Source organism: Parasteatoda tepidariorum, chromosome 10, assembly GCF_043381705.1.
Source record: "Parasteatoda tepidariorum isolate YZ-2023 chromosome 10, CAS_Ptep_4.0, whole genome shotgun sequence".
In the NCBI taxonomy this organism is placed as follows: Eukaryota; Metazoa; Arthropoda; class Arachnida; order Araneae; family Theridiidae; genus Parasteatoda; species Parasteatoda tepidariorum.
The window spans coordinates 7,909,947-7,915,247 of NC_092213.1; positions in this window are offsets into that span (position 1 = coordinate 7,909,947).

Consider the following 5,301-nt stretch of genomic DNA (forward strand, 5'->3'; position numbering starts at 1 on the left):
AATATTAATTTCAGTTCTAAGGATTTGACGCTGGTTGCAGGCAGCCATTTTTCCTAAATAACATGTGTGCATTAAATTTCCAAGTCTAACCAAAAATAAAATTAAGAAAAATATGAATAACACGTATTTTATTTAAAGAATAAACTGCTTATAGCAATATTTTAAAGAATATCATTTTCAAACAACAAAATGATGATAGATGACATTATCGGACCTTTTGAAAAGGAATTAACCAATGCCGAAAGGAGATTTCCTGTAATTCCCACAAGCATGCATTTATGAGGCTTTCAGATCTTCTGGAAGCAAATTTTGTTCTTTAATTTCTTGTCTTGCTTCTAAATTTTGTAGTCCATAATTAATTTCTATTTGATATTCTGCTTATAGCCTTTTAATTTTTCTTACAACATTAAACCCAACTATACATTAATTTGTCTTAGTTTTCTACAAAATATTTGCAATAGTAACATATGTTCATTAAAAAAATTTCTAATTAGAGCAAATCAAAATAGCATAAAATATAATTCTAATACTTTTTTCCCTGAAATCAAATTTTAATAATCATCCACCAAGTTTTACCTTTACATAAAAATTTCTTTCTTTTTTTTATTGTACTTAGCGTAAACACCTATTCCTTCCTTCTCTTCTTGGACAAAGTTATTAATTTATAATACCTCCATACATGTTTCCAATCAAATTTAAAAGCTGAAGTGACAAAAAAAATTTAGTATATAGTCAAACCCCGCTATAGTGAACCAAATATACGGTCCCGTGCCTTGCATAATGTTATTTTCTGTGGATATAGTGAATCAAAAAAGTGAGGAAGTTGGATGTAATGAACTGTTTTCTGTCTTCGACTGATTTTTTTTTCTATATTTTCAGGGGATATAAACTATCTAAATCTGAAGTTTGTAACATATGAAAGCAATTAATAATTTCTGCTCATGAAAAAATTTAGATGGCAGAAAAAAGTTGAGAAAAGCAGATCACAAGGATGTTTAAAAAGCATTAGAAGAAGCAATGTGGGTAACAACAAATGTGGCTAAATTTGCTAAGTGATTTTATGAGACTTCTTTCATGTGCTCGAATGGCTGGTTGGACAGGTTTAAAAAACGGAATAACAGAAATTCAGGAAAAATTATCTGAGAGTCGGCAAGTGTTTCCATAACTGATGTAGAGGATTGCTCATCAGCTAAAGATTACTAATTTTTTTTGTACGCAAGACGAAAAGTAGTGAAAAATAACACATTTTTTGCTACTACATAATATTTTTCAGTCATTTATTTGAATAATGTGTAATAAAAGGGAAGAGTTTGGGAACCATTAGTTAAATTGCCTGCGTTACGGACATAGTGAACTGAAATTTCGGTCCCTTGAAGGTTCACTATAGCGGGGTTTGACTGAAAATTAAAATAAAACAAAAGTTCTACACAAATTATAGCTTAAGGAAAATTTTATTCAATACATTGAAAATAAAAATTATCTTGGTACAAGTGTGCTAAAAATTGCTGTAGAGTAGTCTCACTGAGTGAGAATCTCAGAGTGCAGCAGAGAATCTCTCTCCTCAGTATAATATAAATTAAGAAAATTTAGCTACGAGTAGCATTCTAAACAATGGCCACTTTTTATATCATAGGGTCATTTTTTAAAAAATTGAGAGTTTTAAACGATTAAAATTTCATTCAAGCAAAAAGAAAGTAGGTATAAAATGAAAAGGACCTATCAATATCAGTCACTATTAATTAGGTTTAAGTTATTAGAGTCTACCAGCCACTGACTACTAAGGGCAAATTTAAATTTTCATAAAATGAAAGAAAAATTTAATAACTTTCAAGAGTTATTGTTGATTTATTTTATGTAGAATTACTTTTTTATTAGTTTACTTTGATCATTAAATCAAAAAAGCAATAGCCTGCAAAAAAAAAAAAAAAACTCGGCAAAAAATAAATACTATGCTTGAAATTCATTAAAATGGTATAAATCATGGATGTAAAAAACACATCGGAAATTGTTTCCTAGAAACCATCTTACATTTTTTACAATCAATATTTAGATTTATATGGATTATTCATATAAAAGACGACCATAATTGTCTGATTGTTTTGAATTTGCATTACATAAATTACTCCTCCCAAAGTAAACCTGACATACAATCAACTTTATTACAAAGCAACAACTTGTTACTTACCTATATCATCAAGCCTGAAAGTCTAATAATCAGGGGGAAAAGTCTCTGCCAGATTAACCTACAGGTTAAGATAGAGGAATTTAAATTTTTTTAAAATAAGTAATACTAAAAAAATTTGTGATGCTGAAAAATATCGACTGTGGGTTAAACGCACAGGGACTATGTGGGGTAAAATTATCCAGGAATGGCATTAGTATATATTATACAAACAATATAGAAAGGGGAAGATGTTTTGCTTTTCGAATATGTAACTAACGCAGAGAAATTCTCGGTTTAGTACACTATACTAGAAAAACAACTTACAGGGTGAACTCAGATTTAGCAGAGCGTCATTTAAACGAAGATCCAACACGTGTGCATAAGAAGCAAAGCGACAATCAGGAGGTATGTCACCTCTGAACCGGTTGTTGGGCAACTCTACATGCATGGTTGGGTATGCTGCTTCCCACCATTTCATTCTTTTTTTCTATGTCAAAAGCAGATTTAATTAACATGGATGATATAAATGTATTCTCAAAGAAATATCTTAATTAATAGTACTGTATTGTTTATCTTATCAATAGTGTGAAAATGCAGAACAATCCAACGATAAAAAAAAAACCGTTAACTTTTCTTCGTCACCCCAACACTTCATTGGTTAGGAAGAGAGGAGGGTGTAAACATTTTCCAAGAACTTCTGCTTCTAAATGTTTTTTCCTTTTACACAGGGACCACGCCTAGCCTTGGGGGACTCGTTTACATTGTGTCAATGAAAGCTAGATTTCATCCCCTATGTATATTCTTCGTATTGCTATCCACCAAGGGATAAATCATAAGAGGTTACTGGGAATCACTCTCTTCCGTCTTTACTTTAACATAAGATATTTGGATCCACAAACATTAGATACACATTACTTTTAATATTTAAAAAGCAGCACTTTTCTTGTTCAGTTCAATTCCAATGTAAGCAGTTCAAATACTACTATCATCACAAATTTAGAAAACTGTCAGTAGAACATAGTTAAGAAAAAAAAACTAAAACAATAAGCGTTTCTTAACAATATATCAGCACCAATGGTCAATAAATCAGATATCGCTCATTTGTTGAAACAATGACGTAACTGATGATTACAGTACTTATCAGTTACGTCATTGTTTCACCAAATGAGCGATATGTTCAGTAAAGATTTTCTCTTCTTTTGCAAATCTTATTTATGACATGATATAGACACACCAAGCATAGAATTAATCTCACAATGCCCATTATTAATTACCAAAGGCCTGTAACAGACAGACTACTTAACTTTTTTTTAATAAGAAATACATTATACAGAATTTATGAGGCTCAAAATTAAAAGTAAGCAGAAACCACTAAAATTTTACTTGAACCATAATAATCAGCAGTCCCCTGAACCATTAATTGATGTAAAGGGATGGTTAGCTGTTTTAGATTTTCTTTCAGATTTTGGTTTGTATTTTTGTTAAAGAAAAAACTTACTTTATAATCTTGACATTTCACATCATGTGTATTGTTATTTTTCATATAGATTCACTTTGGCATTTCTTTTGAAATAAAATCTAATTGTTACATGTACCAATGATTAACTTTTCTTAACTTTAAGCCCTGAATTTATATATATACACTGTGATACCTACAGAAAAGATCACATTTATTTACGACCACTTGAGAGGCATATAATTTTTTCCATAGACTTTGTGTTGAAGAAAACTTTTAGGAGAGAATATTAAAAATTCTCCAAACGACCAGGCAAACAGTTGCACCAAAATGGGGAAAAGGTCAAATAAAGAAACACAAAAAAATATCCAAACAAAAATGTAACGAAACAAATGAGTAGACTAAAATGTATTCAAAATATTTGTTGTACGATCTTATTTAGAAACGTGACTCTCTTTTTGATAATACAACATCATGTTACAGTCAGAGTGCACGAAAGACAATGCTATCAATGATTTACTTTTAGAATTGGAAGTTAAATTAGAAAAGAAAAGTTATTTTAGAAAAAATAAGCATCATAAACAAATAAAACTTTTCTCATCTTTTAAAACTATCTAATTTTTATGATGTAAAATTATATGCAAGCTTGAACAAACAACATATTTATTTATTTCAAATAGCTTTATCATTCATAATTGGTAAATTTGTTTTAACACAATCTTATCAGTTGGATAATTTTTTATAGATGCTTAATTTTATAGCCACTTTTTTGACCAGTCTTTCCACGACGCCAACAAAAGTGGCATTTCCGAACCAAGAAAATGACACTGACTAAAATTAAAATCATTCGCGAAAAATCATGTGACTTTGATAACAATTTTGAAGCCAATGAACAATACCTCTAAGAACGACCAACCTCCATCAATGACCATTTTACTGTGGAACGGAGAGTGGTCACTCCTGAGAGATTTCACTGTATATATATATACAGGGGTCTGTCTAAGTTTTTCTGAGAGGGACCTGTTTTGCGAAAATTTAGACATAATTTGTGAAAATTAAAAATATTTAAAAAATCAACTCAAAAATATGAATTTATCGTTTCTTACGAGACACAAAAATAAAATTTTAAGAAAAAGTATTTTGTGAAACTATTGTTTTCCTAAAGTTGAATTTGTGAAGGAACTGATAAATGGTAGTAAATTTGGCTTAGACAGACCCTTGATATAGCTGAAGGTACATCAATTCAAAAAGTGAAAGTCTCAAATTTTTATAATTTTGTAGCTTTTAATCAAGCAAGATAAAATAAAACATTTTTTGAGTAACAAGTTATTTTACAACGATAGTTTTTAAGCTGTAAAAAATCATCGAGTTAACCTATTAAGCTAAAAAACAGTTTAAAAGAAATACTGATAACATTATAAAAACAGAAGCTCAGAATTTTCCTTAGTCAAGACAGTAAATCTCTTATTTTTAAGTCATAACAATATTTATCACCCAACAGATATTTGAGATCATGTATCAGCCATTCACTGCTGTAAAGTAGTAAGAGGAAAAAAGAAAAATAGTTTAAATATCATACATGTTTATGAATGTAGAATAATGACTTTAAAAGAAGGCAATCAGTTATAACTATTTACACCATTACATAACAATAAGAGTCTATATCAATATCAGGCTCCAT